The sequence below is a fragment of the Antechinus flavipes genome, chromosome 2 (assembly GCF_016432865.1).
Source record: "Antechinus flavipes isolate AdamAnt ecotype Samford, QLD, Australia chromosome 2, AdamAnt_v2, whole genome shotgun sequence".
Lineage (NCBI taxonomy): Eukaryota > Metazoa > Chordata > Mammalia > Dasyuromorphia > Dasyuridae > Antechinus > Antechinus flavipes.
The window spans coordinates 228,090,507-228,112,707 of NC_067399.1; the positions used below are offsets into that span (position 1 = coordinate 228,090,507).

At 38.4% G+C, this 22,201-nt stretch overlaps 1 protein-coding gene across 2 annotated transcripts in view; it reads left to right on the plus strand.

Moving 5' to 3' along the window:
• The first annotated feature begins 832 nt into the window (after positions 1 to 832).
• PTK2B (protein tyrosine kinase 2 beta) overlaps positions 833 to 22,201 on the plus strand; it is a 167,111-nt gene continuing 145,742 nt past the window's right edge. For both annotated transcript variants that reach the window (XM_051976381.1, XM_051976382.1), the window contains exon 1: positions 833 to 1,036. The gene's annotated coding sequence lies outside the window, so the exon portion shown is untranslated. The remainder of the gene's footprint in view (positions 1,037 to 22,201) is intronic.

Consider the following 22,201-nt stretch of genomic DNA (forward strand, 5'->3'; position numbering starts at 1 on the left):
CAAAGATCAGCATCTAAGTGTAATATATTCATTTTGCAGATGAGGAAGCTGGGTCCCAGAGATTGCCCAAGATAACACAGCTAGTCATCAGGGTCTGAGCTGGAACTAGACCCCAGAATTTCTGTCTCCTAAATCTTCATTCTTTCCACTCTTATCATGCTGGTGTGAAAAGAAAAAGGGGGGGGAGGGCTTGAAGAGGGGCAGAATTTTTCCTGCCTAGTGAAGGAGAGAGGGAAACTGGCCCTGTAAAGGTTTGTAAAGAACACTGGATTGGGAGAGAGCCAGAGGTCCCAAGTGCAAATCTGAATATTTTTTTACCGGTATGAACATGTGATGGACATTCATTTAACCATTCTATGTTTTAGTTTCATTATTTGAAAGTCGGAACTAGGTGGTCTCTGAAGTTCTTTCCAGCTCTAACTCTATACTCGTATGGAGAAACTATGGTACAGATCAAGGGATGGGACTGGGAGAGCTTAGAACCCAGGAGTCCTGCATTCCAGACCCCTGATTTGAAATGTAAAGCTTGGCTATAGCCTGAACCCAATTTGGGAAGGGGGTTTCCCAGAGGTCAGAAATGTGGTGCAGAGGAACAGGGGATAGCATGGTGAGAACTAGGGGGCCCTCTGCAGAAAGATGGAAAACTTCAGAGTTCTCCCCTTCTTTTGAACGGGTGGCAATGGCAGAATTTCCCTTCAGGTCGCCGTTAGCAACTCTGGGATTCTACAGCAGCTTCTATTTCAGAGTTTATGGTAAGTGGCTGGTGCAGGCACACACTCACACACACACACAAACACATACAACACACCCAACCCTTTAAGGAAGTGGGTAGCAGAGCAGCAGGGGTGTGGTTAGCAACTCAGAGGAGGAAAGAGGGGAAAACCTGTCAGCCCTCCTTTCACTCTGCACAGGCAGCTACCGGGTAAAGCAACTAACTGCTCAGCCCCTTACCTGTCCTGCTAGCATCTCCCACTTTAGCAACTCCACTTTAGGAGAGACCCCTGAGAAGAACCACTTTACCACTAAAGTCTTCCATGTGAGTTTCCTCTTTCTCAATTCCAGTGGGTGCGAGTGAGGGTGGGGGTGGGAGGGGGGCAGAGGTTTTGGGGAAAGTTGTTGGCTTTGCCTCAGTGGAATGAATGATCTGGCCTGTGGCTCTGGTTACCTGGATGGGGCTGGAGAGGGGGTGTAGAGCAGAGGAACTGGGAGTTCCTAGAAGAGGAGGATTAGGAATTCAGAACTGAAAGGTACTGGGTGTGTGTGTGTGTGTGTGTGTGTGTGTGTGTGTGTGTGTGTGTCTGGGCTGGGGGGGGGGAATGGGGTGGGGAGGAGTGGAGGGGAGAGAAGGTAAATGATGTGTGAGTATGTGTCTGGGTGTGCCTGAGGTGTGTTCATCTAAGGAAAGGTGAACCTATTTTGGGATGTGAGTTGAGATTGTGGCACTGGATATCTTTTTGGTCCACTTGATACATTTGGAAGGAAAAAAAAAGTCTATATATAGATGAAGGTTCAGGGACCCCTTATGGAGCTTTAGAAGTTTGGTTTGAGAGGTGATTAAACCCAGTCAGGAGCTTTCAGGACTCGGTCTCAGTTCCATCTCATCTGCTTCTCTAAACATCAATGTTTCTTTCTCTCTCCCTCTAACCCCTCAGATTTTCTTAAAAAGACTTCTAGCTCTATTCTCTCTCTCCTTCCACCCCACCCCCCAACCTTCCACCCCCGTAGCCTCCAGCCCCTTGTTCCTTGTTGTCCTTTGACAGGAACATTATGAACGTGGTATCAAAATGCAGGTGGTATCTATGGGGTTTGATCTCTTTGTTGGGGGACAAAGTTAACACTTTCTAGGCCAGTACTTTTCTTAAACTCCTTCCTTCTGGTAGCTACTAAAGGGTTAAGTTCTGTTCTCCCTCTCTTCTGGCTGTCAGGCTGTGCGTGGGCAAAGCCCAGGGCTGCAGCCTCCTGGTGGGTGAATGCAGAACATATGGGTGATATTCCATGCCCACCGAATTCTACCACCTGCCCTAGCCCTCTATCACATGACAGGCAGATCCCTTACCTCCTGGTCTCTCTCAGAGAGAGGATGGGGATTTCACACACCTGGGCACTCTCTAGGTGCTGGAATCCAGGCTATAGCCAGAAGGATGCCACTCTGTGCATGCTGGGTCAGCATCAGGATGTGGATATAATATTTGTTATCTTCTAGACCAGAGGGGTGATGGGTTAAAAAAAAACCCAAACAGTTATACTAGTCACAGTGAGTTTAGGAGGAATGGAGAGCCTCCTTTCCTTTTGACTTCTTAACAAGTCCAAGAAGACTATTCTGATCTAGAAGCTGGAACTAAGACATTTTGCTGTTAATGCTTTGACAAGGGCATACGAATGATGTTTAACTCTCTAGTTTAGGTCAAAGGACCAGAGGATCAAATCTAGAACTAGAAGGGACAGATAGTGGCTATTTAGACCAAACCTTTTATTTCACAGATGAGAAACTGTGGCTCAGAACTGTTCAGTGACTTGTTCAAGGTGATACAAACAGGATCTACTACTTCTACTGCTACTCCTAATGTGGCAGTGCCAGGGAATTTTGCACGGGGTCCAAGATTTCTCACTTAATCTACTGGCCCTAAGAATAACGATAGATGTTCTTCAGTCAAGAAAGCTAATGTGAGCAGTGTTTAATTCAAGGAGAGAAGTTCCAGGAGATAAATCTCTAGTTTGAGAATTAATTCTCCTAAGTTCTGCTTTGAGATACATATTTGGTTTACCATATAACCTTTGACAAGACACCTCCCTGAACTGAACTTCTTTTTACCCAAGTAAACCACTGGAGGATGCTTTAGGGTTAAAAAAAAATAGGATGATGAACTTATAGAGTGTCATGGTGACATCTTGGTCCTATCTCTTAGGAAGGGGATGACTAAGATAATAAGTAGACAGGAAGTGCTTGGAATACCTTACATACAATTTATATTTATCTTTCAAAGGATTAATAGCTCTTGACTAGCCACAAGGAAAACATATTACAGTATTATTGTTTCTCTTTTAAGTTGTGAGCTGAACCTGGTCTGAGGACAGAGTATATTATATTGAAATCTGGATATAAGAATTCTTTTTCTCTCTTTTGGTCTGCTTCAGTTCAAATATTCATTCCAGTCTCTTTTTGAAGAGGATTAGGTATAGGACCAACAGGAGAGAAGGGAAAGTTCACTGAAGGAAAGTAATGACAGTGCTTAGTTATACAGAGACTATGATACCTTATGGAGCTGTTCTTAATTTTGGATGCATAACTTGTGGTCTGGTACCAAAGACGTTGCAGTTGAACAGACTGAGCTTGATCTTGAAGGCTGCCCTTTATGTGAATATTCCTTGGCTCATTTTGTCTTCATCTAAGTTTTGGAAATTTTAAAATATAAAGTATGTCTTGTGCAGATTTCCACAAATGTGAGCAAAAGAGCCCCCCACTTAGTCTCCATTCTGGAGAACAGTATGGCATTATGCCCAAAGGGCTAACAATCTGTGTATACCCTTTGATCCAACAGTGTTTCTACTGGATATCCATACTGGATATATAGGGATAGACCTACTGGGTCTGTATTCCAAAGAAGTCATAAAATAGGGAAAAGGAAAATATGTGCTGCAAAAATGTTTGTAGCAGTCCCTTGTGTAATGGCAAAGAACTGGAGATGGAGTTTTCCCTCATCAGTTGGCTGAATAAATTATGGTAGATGAATGTTATGGAATATTATTGTTTTATAAGAAATGATCAGCAGGATAACTTCAGAAAGGCCTGGAGAGACATATGAATTGATGCTAATTGAAGTGAGTAAAACCAAGAGAACATGGTATACAGCAAAAAGATTATAGGATGATCAATTCTGATGGATGTGGCTTTTTTCCAACAGTAAGGTGATTAGGCCAGTTCTAATAGATTTGTGATGGAGAGAGCCATCTGCATCCAGAAAGAGTATTGTGGGGACTGAATATGGATTGCAACATCTTTTTTGTTGTTTGATTGCTTTTTCTTTTCTTTCTCATTTTTTTCCTTTTTGATCTGATTTTTCTTATGTAGCATGATAATTATGAAAATACATATAGAAGAATTATACATGTTTAACATATATTGGATTACTTGCTGTCTAAGGGAGGGGATGGGAAGAAGGAAGGGATAAAAAATTTGGAATACAAGGCTTTGCTATGATGGATGTTGAAAATTATGCATATATTTTGAAAATAAAAAGCTAAAAAAATTTTAAAAAGTGTTTTACATGTAACAGGGGGAAATAAAAAAGTAAATACTTAAAAATGAAAAAAAATGTGTTTATCCCCAATACACAATCTCTACCTGCAAAGTTTCCCTATAGTCAGGGGAATGTGGGTAAGCGTTGAATAACTGGTTCTTTAGGAAAAAATGTACTCAGGACATACTTTTAAAAAGAGAGTGCCTAACTTTTATAAAAATATTCAAGGTAATGATGCATATCAGGAACAGGACAGCCTATATTTCACTTCACAGTAAATATGGAAAACACATTAAGATATACAGTAATGTGTAAACAATAAATACAATTGTTCCCTCTCGTTAGTGAATTCCAGTTTTCTTTTAGGGCCTTATATAGTTCACCAATATATAATGCCACCCTGAGTCTTGAGATCCTCTTAGAAAGGAAGTAAACTTGGGATTCTTAGAGAGGCAAGTCCCTAGCATTCTGATGAAATCTAGACATATATCAGCTTCTAGTCTTATGGTATGATTAAGAGCTATGATTTTGATTCTCTATAGGATGTTTTTGAGGAGTAAACTTGGGTGGGGGTCTATTGATCCTGTAAGGGACATCAGAAGAAATTAAACATCATGTAAAATTATGTTTGCCTCTGGGGTTTTCCTTTCTATGAAGTGGTTGTTGTTGAGTTGTTTCAGTCATCTTCAATTCTTCATGACCCTATTTGAGGTTTTCTTGGCAAAGACACTTAGAGTGGTTTGACGGTTCATTCTCCAGCTCACTTTATGGATGAGGAAACCGAGACAAACAAGGTTAAGTGACTTTCCCAGGATCACCCAGCTAGTTATTGACTGAGGCTGGATTTGAACTCAGGTCTTCCTGACTGAAGTCTTGGCATCCTCTCTACTGTACACTTAGCTAATAAGTTAAAGAAATGTACTCTATCATCCTGTTCTTTGTAAAGGTATCATACACAGTTGAGAGGTATTTTCATTTCTTTCTAATCCCATTTAGTAATCACCATAGAACTAGCATATCTATTTTTTCCCAAAATTCTATTCATCTTCCTAGTTGTTTTGTAATTTTAATTCTTCTAGTTTTGTCTAGGGGCATGTTGAGGTCCCAAAATACTATAATTTTGTTGTTTATTTCTCCTAGTAGTTCAATTAGTTTTCTTTTCAAGTAGTTAGGTCTATGCCATTTAGTACACATATATGAAGTTTTGATATTATTTTATTATTTATAGTGCATTTAAGCAAATATATTCTCTCTGTGTCTTTTAACCATCTCTATTTTCTACTATTGCCTTGTTTGAGTTCATGATTGCTATATTTGCTGTTTTGAATTTTCTGGAAGCATGATGAATTCTATTCCTACCCCTCTGGGATTGAGATCTTTTAGAGGCTGTACTGAACAGACAAAATGTACCTTACCTGTTCTTCCTATCTTTTTCTCTCAGGAAATTCTTTCTGATCTCTACCTTCATCTTTGTAACATAGTTTGATAGTGTTTTATTTGTTTATTCCTTTAACAAACATTTATCACTTAGATTATTTTGTGGAAGACATGGTGATTTACCTTTTATTCAGATGAGATAAAGAAGGAATATCCAAAATCTTGACTCTCAGGAGACTGTAACTCTTCTAGCATTTCGGCATTTCATAATGGTGACTATGGCTCTCATGTGGGCTGTATTGTATTGGATTTAATATATGAGTGGGCAGCAAATATAAGATAAGGTAGAAGAGTCTTATATGATCAGTGCCACTTTTTAAAGTAGAAATGGGTACCCCCAAAACCTGGGTTTTCCATGAAGGTTACATGGTCATCTAATTTAAGCCTAGCCATACTATTGAGGGCTTTTTCATGGCTACAAAGAATGATTTGAAATCCAATATGATTATTATTATGATTATGATTACTATTAACTAATAATTATATAACACTAAGATTTATAAAGCCTTTTACAAATAAATATTAATTCATTTTATTCTTACAGCAATCATTTGAAGTATATTTTATTACTATAGTTAAAATTTACTAATACTATTTTATAGATGAGAGAACTGAAGCTGAGAAGGACCAAGTGACTTACCCAGAGTCATATAGTTAAATATTTTGAAGCAGGATTCAAGCTCAAGTGTTCCTAATTTCATTCTAGCCATTACATTGTCAACTATTTATAAGTATTTTAAGAGTGAATACTCAGGGTTGAGAATATAGAGCTAAATCAAACTCAATGGAAAGAGTAATGGCTCTGGCGCCAAAGGTTTGGTAGTCATTTCAGTTGTTATCTGCTTCTTTGTAACTCCATTCGGGCTTCTCTTGATAAAGATACAGTAGTGGTTTGCCACTTCCTTTACCAGCTCATTTTACAGATGAGGAAATTGAGGCAAATATGGATAAGTGATTTGCCCAGACAGTGAATACCTATGGCCAGATTTGAACTCAAATGAAGATGAATTTTCCTGATTTCAGGAATTTTCCTTGACTTCAAGTCACCTAAGTGACTTGATCTGGGTTCATATTCCATCTCTTGATACTTGTTATCTATTTGATCTTCAGCAAGCTACCTGATTCCCCTAGGTTTCAGTGTCCTTATCTATAAAATGAGGCACAGTCGTTCTCAGAGCTATGATCCTTCTAGGACACAGTGTCGGCTTTGAGAGGAGAAAGTGTATTTGTATATGTGCGTGTATGTGTGTGTGTGTGTGGGGTGGGGGGGGGGAGAGGAAAAGAGAGAGAGGAAAAAAGAGAGAGAGAGAGAGAGAGACAGAGACAGAGAGACAGAGAGACAGAGACAGACACTATGCTGTTGCTCTTAGTTCCAGGGCTACAGGACCTGATAAAGAAAGGGAATATAGGATTAAAAAGTTGAGGAGAAAGTGAAACTTCTTTTTTTGAGGCTCAGAATAGTCTGTTTCAACCAGAATGGCCATTGTCCATATAGAAGAAATAGAAAACTATTTATGCCCTTTCAAACGCATTGATCTCCTATTATTAATAGTAATACTTTGGTGGATTCTCTTCTCCCCAAACCTTCCTCGCATCCCCACCATCACCCCTGTAAGAGTTTTTCTTACAGATTGGAAGCAATCTTTGAAGTGCTGCAAGGCCAAAGAAGATGGGGGTTGTACCTTTGTGGTGTTGTTCTGGTGGCAGGCAGCTCTCAGGGAGAGGTCTGAGGGGGTGGAAGTGGGGGGTGGGGGAGCCTTTTGAGTCACTCAGCTGTTTCCCATGGTATAATTATTGCTCAGATGGTAGTTTGATTAAGAGAACAGAGCCTTAATATTGCTTTTTTCACTATTTCCCCCCTCCAGAACACACTATTTATTATTGACTAGGGGACAGGGACATTCAGGGATCACATTTCTTGGGTGTTGGAAAAGGAAAGCAGCATGATGAAGTTAGAATAGGTTAATGGCTCTGATTCAAATCCTGAACCTGCTACTCCCTACTTTAGGCACATCACTTAATATGTCCCGGTCTCAGTTTCCCCAAGTATAAAATAAAGGGAGATTGGACTGGATAACCCAGAAGATATTTGCTAACTCTAAATTTCTTCCTTTGCCTCTATGTCACCTTATAGCAAAATGGAATCATGGGAGTTCACTGTTTTTTGGTTTCCTGGGTCTTCTCTAGCTTGTCCTTTTTTTTCTCATGTCAGCCTCTTGAATTGCTATTGCCACCAACTAGTAAACTGTAGAAGGATCCATTCTCCTTCCTGTACCTGAGGATTCTGGTCACTGGACTCCCCATGACCTACCTTTTATCATTCACGGTCCTTCCCTCCTCCCTTTCTCTGACTGCTCCCCTTTTTCTTTTTTTCCTTCCATGTAGATGATGGTAAAATGGGGGCAATTTTACTTAGAGTGGCAAAGGATTGTTAATGTTTGCTACTTAAAGAATGTATTCCCAGGAGAATGTAACTACTTCAAGGATAGGAACTATTTCCTTTTTATTTTTAAATCTTTGTCATCTAATATAGGATCTGGCTTAATAAATACTTTTGAATGAATGAATTAGGAATTCTGATTCTGTTCTGCCTTCTGTCATGTGTCTTTCTGAGCTATTTGCAGGCATGTTCTCTTGAATATTCCTACCTTTAATCAGTCAACAAGCACACAGTAAGGGTCTGCTGTGTTGCAGGCATTATGCGAGGCTAAGGATACAACAAAATGAAATAATAGCTGCCCTCAAGAGGAATCATGATTTGTGTTATTCTGCTACCTGCCCAAATCCTACTCATTTTTAAAGGCCCAGATGGCCCACTAATAGTATTTAGACCTGGAAGGAACCCCAGATTATCTAATCTAAGTAATTCACTTTACAGATGAGGAAATTGAGTCTTAAGGAAGTTAAGTAATTTGTCCAATGTCATACAAGTAGTATCAGAAAAAAGTATTTGAATGTAGATCCTCTCTCTCTAGAGCTAGTGTTCTTTCTACTGTAACCCCTAAACTACTTCTATCTCCTTTCCTGGCTTATTTTAGCCAAAAGCAACCTTCTTTTTGACTCTTAGAAACTTTGATCCTTGCCAAGTTCATTCAACCTCTTTTTACCCCAGTTTCCTGACCTGTGAAGAGGGGATGATAATATTTGTAGTATTTTCCTCACACGATTGTTGTGAGGTTCAAATGAGATAATATATGCAAGGTACTTTGCAAACATAAAAGGGCTCCATCAACCTTTATGAATCTTAGTTATTATTATTAATAACCTTTGTTCTCAAGTCTCAATTAATGTCATTTACCTCTACCATTGATGTTTTGAGCTCTCAGTACTTTTTTTTTTTGTTCCTAATTGTGTAGGTTTGAGGCCTTTGTTCTCTTTGACCATTTATTACTTAATTGCCATAGTAGAAGCTAGGGACTTAATAGTTTTCAAAGCAACCTTTAAAGTTATTTTTCAAGCTTTATATAAAATTGAGATCTCTCCAATTTAGGGAACAAGGGGATATCTTCCCAGAGCCTAATCCCTAACTTCTTTCAAGGCTCAGATCAACTGACTCTTGTCTGCTATAGATTTTTCTTGTTTTCCACAGTTATATAGCTCTTTAACTCTCCCTCCTCTATATTCCTTTCCATTTTCTTCTTATAGATTTGTTATTTGTGTGTATATACATATATGAATTACATAAAAAGGAAACATATAACAAAGTATATGTGTAAATATATGTATGTAGTATATATGCATATGTATTCTATATACTATAAAATAAATGTACAAATTATAATGTAACATGGAAAAAGAGAATGACTGCTATTCATTCTTCCTCTGTCTCTCTGTCTCTTTCTCTCCTGTCTCTGTTTCTCTATCTGTCTCCCTTTCTGTCTCTGTCTTTCTTCTTCTTCCCCTCCCTCTTTCTGTCTCTGTCTCTTTCCCTGTCTCTCTCTCTTTTTTTGCGCCCCCCCCCACACACACACAGTACTTGCTTGCCATAGGTGGATCATTCCTCAGAACTTGCCCTCTCCTTGAGGAATGGTGGGGCTACCACCTTTGAGACCAGCACACACATGTGGGTGTGTTTACATATACACATTATAAATGCATTATATATATGTACATATATGTATGTATACACACATATACATGCTTCTTGAGGGCAGAGATTATTTCTGTCTTCCTATCTCAAATGTCATACACAAAGTAGATTCTTTTCTCCCTCTCTAAATATGTATCTTGTTTTTTCTAAAAATATACAAAGATAGTTTCTTTTATAAGATTTTTATAAGATTTTGTGTTCCAAAATTTCCCCCTTCCCCCTCTTCTCTCCTTCCTCCCCAAGACAGCAAGCCATCTGATATAGGTTAAGTATATAGGGTAGATTCTTAATTAAGTGCTTTCTGGGTGGACTAAATGAATAAATGGGTAACATTTTGACTTTCTACTAAGCTTCTAACTCAAGATAGTTACTTCAGTTGATGAACTTTGGAAAGAAAAAGTAAAGGATCATGAACTGTATCAGTTGGAGGCAGTGCATTGGCTTGAGCACCAAATTGAGTCAGAAGACATTCTGCCTCAGACTTTTACTATCTGTGTGACTCTGAGCTAATCTCTTGACCCTTATTTGTCTCATTTCCCTCATCTCTAAAATGGATCTCATAATAACACCTACTTTACAAGGTTTTCATAAGAATAAAATGAGATAGTATTTGTAAAACATTCTGCACGGTGCCAGGCAAACAGTAGGTGCTTAGTAAATATATTGTTCCCCTGAAATTCCCTTCCTTCTTTTTTTCATGTGGTATGATAGACACCAAAACTTTTATCTTCCTCCATCTCCACTTAGATTGTAAGTTCCTTTGTAAGTGCCTCTTTTTGTATCCCCAGAACTTAGCACAGTGCTAGGAACATAGTAGGAACTTAATAAATGTTTATTGATTGACTCCATCTTTTTTGATATAGTGTATGCAATTATCCCCTTTAGACCTTTCCTATGTTTATTGTTATATTGTTTCCAAGGAGACCTTGTTAAAATACAGGTATGTCAGAGGTTCAGAAAACTGTGGTATGATTCAGGTGACAAAGGATTCTGCCATTGACCAAGTACAGCTTAGATGATCATTTGTTTTTAGCATTTTAACCTTGGAATTCTGTCTGCACTCAGCTTTGTTTCTCTCCTTCTTCCCACCTCCTCCTCTAGCTCTTTATTATGCAGATTTGGGAAAGTGGGAGTTTGGAGAGTAGCCATGACTCATAATACCAGGTCACATAAATCTCCCTGGTAAAACTGGGATTCAGATTCAGAGATCTGAGGTTTCATTCTGGTTTTTGTTTCCTGGATTTCTCTGGAGTTTCTAACGGAATCTCTGAGGCTTGAATGTTAGATATCAGGAGAAAGGTTGGCATTGCCAGAAATAGCATTCCTAGTCATTTTTGTTGCCATTGAGTTTCTATGAAACATTCTCATGAAGTTAATTCTCAGTCTTTTGAAAAAATAGAAAAAACCCAATAATAATAATCACTATTGCAACACACATATACAATGTATACATATATTTTTGTATGTATGTATGTGTACTTATTATGTATATATGCATATATATTTATTACTTTAAAGTATACAAGGCAATTTGCATATGTCATCTCATTTGATACCACACAATGGCTTTTTTTTTTTTTTTACTACTTCCATTTTACAGATGAGGAAACTGAGGCTCAGATAAATCACACAGCTAATAGTGGAGAAGGAATAATTCAAACCTAGGTTTCTCTTGGCTCCAGTACCAGAATTTGTCACACTAAATAAGCATGAGGAGAAAGAAACTGAGATTAGATAATTTTTTTTCTAGCTCTAAAACCATTTGGTTTTTTGTTTGTTTCAATTCAATTCAATGAGTATTTAATGCCCACTATGTTAAAGGCTAAAGAGCTTCGAAGCTTAGCAGCAGAGTATGAGTCAGGGTTAAAGTCTAGCCTCTGACAGAAGCTGAATGTATGACTCTGAAAAAGTCACTCACTACTCACGAAACTTTTATAAGACTACAAATTATAGAGAAGGTACCAGTTTGTACTGGCAGAGAAAGGCTGTTGCCAGAAATTTCATATATTGATGAAATCTCAAGTCATTCCTACTCTCCAAATGATTGAGGCTAAGTTCTGATTTCTAAGAACAAAGAGACAAAAAATCCCATCCTTGCCTTCAAGGAACTTATATTCTTCATGAAAGAATGTAAGATTATGAGGGTGTGTTGTTTTGTATGTATGTTTCATACAAAACAACATTTAGATTTTTTAAAGGAAAGAAGTTGTAGAAATAAAATATGAATGTGACTCTCCTCTTTGGTAGAAATAAATCCACATGAGGGAAAGAGTGGAATTGGTGAGAGCAGGAGAGAGAAGAATATCTGACTCTTCTAAGTCTTTCTTGTCTTCTCTAGTCACCATATACTTCTCACTTCTAACTTTGAGAAAGATCACTTTAGAATGCTGAGGGAAAAAACAGGGCTCTGGAGAAAAGCTGACATGGGAGGAGCTAGCACTTCTGTTATGTCCCTATCCCCAGCTTACTACACTAAAGATGTTGAGAAAGTTCCTTTTGATTGAGATCTAGCATATCTTTCTTGGTTGAATTGAGTGATTTCACTTCTAAAAGGAGAATCCTTTACTCTGTAATTTTTGATATATAATTTCCTTTGTATGCTTTCTCAGGTATCTGATTTAATATCAACTTGGATAAATGGGTTTTTTGGTAGGAATAAAGCTTGAGTTCCGCTTCTCCCTAATGAATAGTGATCAGAAGTTTAACTTGAACCTGAAAACCACATCCCCTAGAGTAATTACATTCAAGGGAGCAGATGAATGCAATTCCATTCTGGTACCCTCTTTGTCTGCTTCTGGCCTCAATCTCTTGCTTTTTTTGCTTGGCAAGAAATAAAATCTTCCCACCCTTGGAGAAGATTGAGGGGAGAAGAGACTTGAGATATCTGTTCCATCTCCCTTTGAGCCATAAAACAACATCCCATGCTGTGTAAGGGACAGCCCCTGTTACAGAAATATTCTGTGATAAATGTTTTAACATAACTCACAGTGTAGAAGATATGTCAGGTATAGACAATGCCCTTGAAGAGCTAACATGGTTAGGAGCTAATACCCATTTTAAACATTTTCTTGATTGTTAATTGTTTAATCTGTTTAATTTAGGAGCATGAGGGAGTGTTTAGGTCACCTTTTTCTATTTTTAGCTGACTAGATACTTTGGAGAAGGGTGCAAGGTCATTACTAATTTAATATAGAATTGGGATAGTAGGAATGATTGCTTAGGTTATTTAATAAATTATCCTCTATCTTTCCTATCCCACCCTTCTCTCCTTTTTAATGTTATTGGTTTATGAAGAAGTCTTCCTCCAAGTAATCCACATTTCAGTTTTATTTTCTCTGCGTCATCCTATCTTTGCCATGTATGCATTGAAAGTCAGTGTTTGTGGTCTCCTACAGGAAGAAGATTTGGGACTTTTAGGGCACTCTAAGTTTAGTGAGTCAGTTTAAATATGCAGCATAATGACTGAAAGGTGATAATTCTGCTGTGCCTTGTCCTGACTAGAACATATCTGGAGTATTAGATTCAATTTGGGTACCATATTTTAGGAAGAACATTAAAGATGAGAGAGATGAAAAGAGTATCTTGTAGGGGAAACCAGGATGGTAAGGTGCCTTGAAAGAAGCCTATATCCAATGCAAGAATGCAAAAAGAACTGGAAATAACTAGCCCAGAGAAGAAAAAATATATAAGGAAAGACCTTAGACTTGTTCAATGGGAAGCCATAGGGAACACTTAGGGACAATAAGTAGAAATTGCAAAGAGCTGCAAAGGCCCAATTTGGGCTTTAATAAGAAAGAAAATTAGAATTATCTCTAAATGGGACTGGCTCTCTTAGAAACAGGTAATTTCCACCATGTTGGAAAATTTCAAGCAAAAGCTGAATGGCCATTCATTTGATAAAAGGGATTCCTGTTTAGGTATGAGTTGGAATAGGTGATTTCTGAAGTCCTTTCTGACTTTGAAATGATGTGATTATATAGGTTTATTTAACTCTGTAAGATGGGCTTCTGCCACATTGAATTGCAGGGCTTCCTCATTTTCTCTCTCTCCATGGAACTCTTCTGAGAACTTGCTATTATGAAGATGACTACTACTTTATATGACTTTAGTTCATATAAATTCTCCCCCAAACTCCATTCTTGCAATAACGGTAATACTCAGTTTTGTTTTGTGCTTTAAGAAAGCATATACATATATCGTTTTGTGGTTCATTTGATCATTACAATAACCCTATGATGTAGGTGCTATTATTATCTTCATTACAGGTGAAGAAACTGAGGCTGAGATTTTCACTCTTTCTGTTATTGTTTGCTGGCATTTTTGTTTGCCTTCTCAGGTTTTTTCTTTTTTCTAGATCCAATTTTTCTTGTGCTGCAAGATAACTATAAATATGTATACATATATTGGATTTAATATATATTTTAACATATTTAACATGTATGGAACTACCTGCCATCTAGGGGAGGGGGTGGAGGGAAGAGGGGAAAAGTTGGAATAGAAGGTTTTACAAAGGTCAGTGTTGAAAAATTACCCTGCATATGTTTTGTAAATAAAAAGCTATAATAAAAGAAAAGAAAAAAAAAAGAAACTGAGGCTGAGAAATGTTAAATGACTTGCTCAGAGTCATCTGGTATCTGGCAAGATTTGAAGTCAAGTTGTATGAAGACTCAATTCATTGTTCTATCCAATTGCATTAAGTACCTTGTCTTTTAAATGCTTGCCATTTCTATTCAAGTGTCTTATTATTCCCTCAAATTTAACTTGCCTAAAAACTAACTCAGCATCCTAATTGCATTCTGTCCCAGGCCTGACTTCCTTAACCCAGTTATTCAAGCACAAAATATCAGTCTTCTTTCATTCTTTCCCTGTTCCACTGTCCACAATTAATTGATTGCTAAAAATTATACTCTTTTAAAATACGTATTTGTCCATTTTTTTCCCAATTTCCATCTTCATACCTCTAGATTAGACAATTATTTCAAATGCTTCTGATCCCTCTGCCTTGAGTCTTCTCCATCCCAAGTTCATGTACTTAGGAATTCCAATAGATTTGTGGTCTCACTGATGGAAGTTTTCCCTCCAAATGTGCAGATCACAGCCCATGTCCATGCCTGCCCATCCCGTGCAACTCTTACCCTTGCCTTATACCTGCATTTCTTACATGGGATCCATCCAATGTGTTGGGGACTTTTCTGGTTTTGTTTTCACCTTGTGAGGATACTGGTGGAATACATGAACTCCCCACTGATATCCTCGCCACATGTTACTTCGTTGATTATTACATTGGCTACTCTCATCACGTGGTCAGTCCATTTTCTTTTGCACACAAAGATTTCTTTGATGACATCCTTTACTCCACTTCTTGTTGGGAATGTGTTGCCACTTGCCCATGCCAGCCCTGAGCCTTTCCATTGCCCTTTGGGTGATTTCTCATTCAGTTCTCCAGTGATTCTAATGTTCCTTGACTTGCAGCAGCTATATAACATCCTGAGAAGAATATTGGTATCAACTTTGGTTTCATGTAGAAGTTCAGAATCAGAGGAACTTTTCCCACTTTCCCCAAAGCAATCTGGCCCGTTCTTTTCCTTCTGTTCAATTCTGGGCCCAACTCACTATCCATTTTCAGAGTCTGTCCAAGATATAAATGTGAGAGCTCAGAAATGCTCCATCCAGCTTCTTCCAGAATACCACCTCAAAATGAATCTTCTTGAAACATTGCTTTTTTTCTTGTCATCCCTCTGATCTAAAACCTTCACTTGGTCTTTACCATCTGTAGGATGAAATACAAATTCCAAGGGTCCCCACAATTTTCCTTTGTCTCACCTTTCCAGGCTTGCCACTCACAATCAACTTTCATAAAACTTCTGCCTTAGCCAGCTTTGTCTACTTAGTGTCCTCTAAACATAACTTTGATGTTCTTACCTCAGTCAATTAACAAGCACTGAAAGATGACCTACTAGACTAGGTGGCACAGTAGATAGATCTCTGAGCTTGGAATCAAATCTGGCCACTGTCTGCCTCAGTTATCTCATTGGAAAATGTCCATCATGATAACAACACATACCTCCCATGATTTTTGTGAGGATCAATTGAGATAATTTTCATAAAACACTTTGCAAACCTCAAAGTACTACAGAAATGCTTATTATTTTATTATGTTGCAGTCACTTATTCAAGGCTGTGGATACTTGGACAAAATGAAACAATTCCTACCATCAAATAATTTATATTCTAACGGGAGAGCCATTACTTGTATCATTTTGCTTCCTGCCTAAATCCTACTTATTCTACAAGACCTAAACTAGTTCTGCTTCTGTGAATCCTGCCAGACCCATTCTGACCCAATGTGGCCTCTCCTTTTGAACTCTTAAAGCATATATAGCCTGGAGCACCCAGCATTTCCCTGTTTGTTTAATTTGCTTGTGTCTGGTCTCCTCAGTTAAAGTGTAATCTCCTCATGGGCAAGGACTGTGTTAAGACCTAACTAACTGCTTTATACCTCTCCCTGTGTCATGCTTGACACTTGGCTGGGAGCAAACAACTCTTTTTTTTTCTTCCCCATTTAACTCCCTGAAGTGCTGGGAAAGTGTGATTTAATGTTTTATAAATAGCCATGCACTACTCACCCTACTCACCCAGTCCAGACGCTGTCTTCCTCATTCCCCAGACTTAAGAGTCACCTCTTAGCTAGTTAGTGGATGTGGAAAATAAGGGATTAGAACTCAGGTCTCCTGGCTCCTAACTCCAGTTTTGCTTTCCCCAGGCTATATATAATATCTCCCAATGAAAGCAACAATTGAAATGATAAAAATAGGGAAGGAACCGATGATTTCTGGCTCTGACCTCAAGGAGTAATCCACTCATTTATTCCCATTAATCCTATTGAGTCCTCTTTCCTTTCCCTTCTGTCAGTCTTCCTTAATACCCGCTTCCTGGCAAGTCTGGGCTGGCCTGCAGAGCAAAAGAAAGGCGATATGGGGGTGGGAGAGAAATGGTTGGCATGGAGAATCTCTGGGATGGATAATGACACACGGTTTGGGCAATGGAGCAAGGGGAAAGGCTTCATTCAGTCCCAGGCTTGACTTTTTTTTTTTCAATAACTTGGACTTTGTTCCAACAGAGAAGATATAGTTGGTGATAGTTGTTGTTTGGCGAGTGGACTTTGGGCTTGATTTCTGATCTTCCCTCATTTGTTAACTCCTTCATCTCTGCAGTGCCACAGGGAGGCAAATGAAAGAGTTTTCAAAACTATTTCTGTCCCCTTTATTCATCTATTCCTAGTTCCCATTTTTGGCCCTCATTATTTTCCTCTCCAAATTTATCCTTCTTCCTGATTTTATTGTGTTTGCTGTTTTTAAGTCACTTTCAATCATGTCCTTTTTTTTTTTTTTTTTTTGTGATTCCTTTAGAGATTTCTTGGCAAAGATACTGGAGTTGTTTGCTATTTTTTTTTTCTCCTGCTTATGTTACCGACAAGGAAACTGAGGCAAACAGGATTAAGTGACTTGCCCAGAGTCATAAAGCTAGTAAACATCTGAGATTGAATTTGAACTCAGTCTTCCTGACTCCAGGCCTGACCCTCTATCTATTGCATTACCTAGTTACCTCTAGATAGCTCTATTTTTTGTTCCAGTCTCCACTATTCTTGTCATCATCTAAGTTCCTGAACTAGGAGTCATTCTTGCTCTTCCTTCTCCCTCTATCTCGCCCTGCAGGCTTAATCATTTGCCAAGGTTTCTTGCTTCTATTTCTGCAACATCTCTTGCATCCTTCCCTATCTCTCCATTCATGCTGCCACTACTCTGGAACACATTGGAGCCAGTGTATGTACTGCTCCTCCACCAGGTTGTTATATTTTCAGTGTGAGTATGCCACAGAAAACTGAATGTAAACATTACAAATACAGGCTTGATTTATTATTGCATTGATTTTAGACAAGAAAATGATGGGAAAATCTTAAATTTAAATTAAATTAAATCTTGGGTACTTTACCTCTCCTCTACCCCTATTCTCAGAGCTGTTTGTTAAGCATTTCTTGACATACGTCTGCCACCTTAGTTCAGGCTCTCATCACCTCTGGCTTGGACTATTGCAATAATTTCCTAATCCTAATTGATGTCTGCCTCACAATTCTCCCCTCTCTAATCCATCCTTCACACAGTGACAAATTGATATTTTAAAACCATGCGAGTCTGACATATCACTCCTCTGGTCAAGAAATTTCAAGGGATCTCTACTATCACTAGCATAAAAGACTCAGATGTTTGGCATTTAAAAACCTTCACAATCTGTATCCAGCTTGTCTTTCCAGACTGATTGCATATTATTCCCCTTCACAGACTCAACCTTCTGGCTTGACTACATTCCATCTCCCACCTTAGTCCTATAGCTGTAGGAAACATCTAACCAAACTAGCCTCCCCTTTCCTTAGAGAACCATCTCCCTAGATCTCTAAAATTTCAATCTGAGATACATTCACAAAGGGACCTTAAAAGAACTTAGTTACAGAAGTGGTCCCCTAGTTAAACCACAGGCAGCCAGGTGGTACAATGAATAAAGCACTGGATCTAGAGTTTCCAGCCTCAGCCATTTGGTAGCTGTGTGACCCTGGTCACATCTCTCAATGGCTCTGACTTCAAGGAGTAATCCACTCATTTATTCCCATTAATCCTGTTGAGTCCTCTTTCCTTTCCCTTCTGTCAGTCTTCTATAATACCCGCTTCCTGGCAAGTCTGGGCTGGCCTGCAGAGCAAAAGAAAGGTGATATGGGAGTGGGAGAGAAATGGTTCCCCTGGAGAATGAATTTAGAATACCCAATGGGCATCTTCTGACTTTACTGTCACTTTCAGCCTGATTGCTCCATTTTGCTACTGTGTAAATTCTTGGTTAGAAGTTCACTATAAGTGGTAGGTTGGTGGAGTAATAAGCTACTTGATATAGTAAGAGTCAAGGGCCAGAAGACCTAAGCTATATGATATGGAAACAGATCTAGGAAGAAGTAGGGTCAGATAGCAATTTTCTTAGATGTACCAATACTCTGATGTCCCAGTGTCCTCCTAGTACAAGAACCATGGGATTGGCCCGAAGATCTTATCTTTTCTTGTTCATAAGATGACAGCATGCCATAAATGCTTATTACATGGCTATTTCCTCTGCTGGTACAGAAACAAAGCCATCTGTGTCCTCAAATGTTGGTGAGATTCTTGTGTATGTCTTTTTGGAAACCCTCCTTAGGAGATCTGCTGAAAATACTCAAGGGTACCTTCCAAATAGTTTCATGTTTTGTGGCTATTAGTACTGTGCTCAGTAAACAATCAGTCAAAAATTATTTAAGTGATTGCTTTGTGTCAAGAAATTGTTAGGGCCAGAGGAAAAAAAAAGACAAAAACAGTTCCTTCCTTCAAGGAGCTTATGTTCTGATAAGGAAATGGTATGAAAAATAATTATGTACATACAGGATAGGATGTTGCTCAGTCATGTCTGACTCTTCATGACCCCATTTAGGGTTCTCTTGCAAAGATATTGAAGGGGTTCACCATTTCCTTCTCCAACTCATTTCATAGATGAAGAAATTAAGGCAAATAGGTTTAAGTGACATGCCCAAAGTCACACAGCTAATAAGTATGAGATCAAATTTGAAATCAGGGACATGACTCTTTGTGATTCCCAGCCTAATGTTCTATCCGTTGTACCAGCTAACTGCCTATATATAAGGAATTCACAGTGTAAATGGAAGATAATCTGAGGGAAAAAATCTCTAGTGTTTGGAGGTAACAGTAGAGGAGGGAACAGAGAAGGCCTCCTTCAGAAGATAGGTTTTGGATTGAGTCTCAAAGAAAGGCAGGGAAAGAGAGAGGCAGAGATGAGGAGGGAGAGCATTCCAAGAATGGAGGACCACTAGCCAGAACAAAATCACCAAGTTGTGAGATGAATCATGTTTGAAGAATGGCAAATAGATCAGGGTAGATATATAATAGAGTGCATCGAGGGCTGTAAAGTATAAGAAAATTGAAAAAACGGAAAGTTCTGAGTTGTAAAAAACTTTAAATGTTAAACTGATGATTTTATATTGTATCTTGGAGATAATAGGGAACTACTGGGCTTTATTGAGTAGGGAAGTGACATAGATCTGTACGTTAGAAAAATCATAGACAGACAGATAGATATCTTTGATCACGTCTTATATACTACCTCTCAAGCCAATTATCAATGGTAATTTGATCCAACACTAGACAAAAACTATATTCAACAGGATAGAACTGTAACCAAAAATTTTTAATTATACGGTGTATTAAATATAAAACATTTGATATCTCTTTCTCCAACCAACTAATTCTTTTCTTATCATAAAGTCTATCCTTTGTATCTAAAATCATATCATTCTCAAAATGCCCATCTTTTCCTCTTATGGATTGCTTTAAAACCCTTTCCCAAATTTTCTTCTCTATATCCTTTACAATCTGATTTTTCCTTTTAAAAATAATGCTGAAGGTTTTTTCCCTTTGTTACTAGTCCTTTCTAATTTCCCTATCTCATAGAACCCTTCTTTGTACCAAAGAAATATAATTAAGCAAAAAAGACCCCAGCACATTGGAGTCAGAGGCTTCATTCTGCACTGACAGACTACCACATGTCTGCTAAGAAGGTGGACCCAAACATTGATTAGAGCTCTGGTAGTTCCTCATTTATTTGTTTTCTAATGTTGTTTGTCTTTCATATTATGAACATTGTATCTGTTCTTCTCTTGGTTCCATTTGTTTTGCTCCTATAACATTCCTATATTCATTTTAAGTTTCCCTATGACTTGTTTCTTCAGAGATTTTTTTCTGGTTTGTTGTCATAGGACATTACTGGGAGAATATTGGTATTAGGAAGCTGGGTTTTTCTGGCAATGATCATTCTGAGACTCATTACTGATCTGTTGCTGCCTATGAGATACAGTCCTAGGTACTAAGTACCTCCCCAGTATAATCTCCCTAGGCGTCTTCCTTCATTTCATTTCTGGGCCCAGTTCACTGTTCCTCTATAGCACTGTCCAAGGTACATGTCATTACCTGGGTAATTCTTCATGCATTTGGTTCTTCTTGCTTAGATTATTAAGCCAAGTTCTTTTGAGTGACCAACTCATTGAAAGAAGTTTTGTGAGACTGAGACTGGAATCCAGCAGCACAATGTTATCCACAAACAGGGACATGCAGAGAATCTGTTTTGTCAAGGGGAATGTTCCTTCTATTTGAATAACCCTCTGGGATACTGGTGAACACTCTTGGTAAATATCTGTCTCCTATCGGGTGCCTTGATGTGAATACACAGGAAATCACTTGCAATTGATAAGAATCTTGGATGATTTTCGATCTACAGAATCAATTTTTTTTTCCTTTCTCCCTAATCAGCATACAATAGATAATCACTATGCCTTTCAGTCAGTTGTATGATCATGAAGATGTGATTAGAATCATGACATCATAGGATTGTAGATTTAGAGCTATAAAGAATCTTAAGGGCTATCTAGTCTAATCTCTTTATTTTACAGATGAGAAAACTGAAGCTCTAAGATCATATGATCATAGATTTAGAGCCAAAAATGTCCTTAGAGTCCAGCTAGCAAGCCTAGCACTCATTTTACAGATAAGGAAACTGAAGACCTGGTTAAGTGATTTGTCCAAGATCACACAGCAGAAACTAGTTGTGAGTCACTGATTTCAAAAACAGCTATTTCTACTCTATAAACAGACTTATCATAGTAGCCTTATCTAGAACCAATCATTCTCTGTTTCTTCTTAGTCTTCTTTGAAAAAAAATTCTCATGAGCTGGGGAGGGAAATGGAGTATACTGTCTATTCTGTGTATACCTGTCAGCTGTCTCTTCCATTAGAGTGTAAACTTCTTGAAGGCAGGGGTCATTTTTGTTTTTACTTAGTGTCCCTGGTATTTAGCAAAGTGACTGGGACATAGCACGCGTTTTACAAATCTTATTTATCAATATCAGGAGATGTGCGTTTAATTCTCTGCCAGTAATTACACATGGGAACTTGAATAAGGGGCAGCTAGATGACATCATAGTGCACAGAGTGCTGGCCTTGGAATCAGGAAAAGTCATGTTCTTGAGTTCAAGTCTGGCCTCAGAGACTTACTAGCTGTGTGACCATGGACAAGTCACTTAACTCTGATTACCTCAGTTTCCTCATCTATAAAATGGGCTGGACAAAAAAATGGCTAGCCCTTCCAATCTTTTTGTCAGGAAAACCCTAAATGGACTCATGAAGTGTTGGACATGACTGAAAATATCAGAACAGCAACTTGCACAAGCCACTCCCCACTACTTTATAGTTTGATTTCCTCATGTATAAAGTGAATGTGTAGGGTTAAATAAATCTAGAGATTATTCAGGCCTGAAAATATCAGAACAGCAACTTGCACAAGCCACTCCCCACTA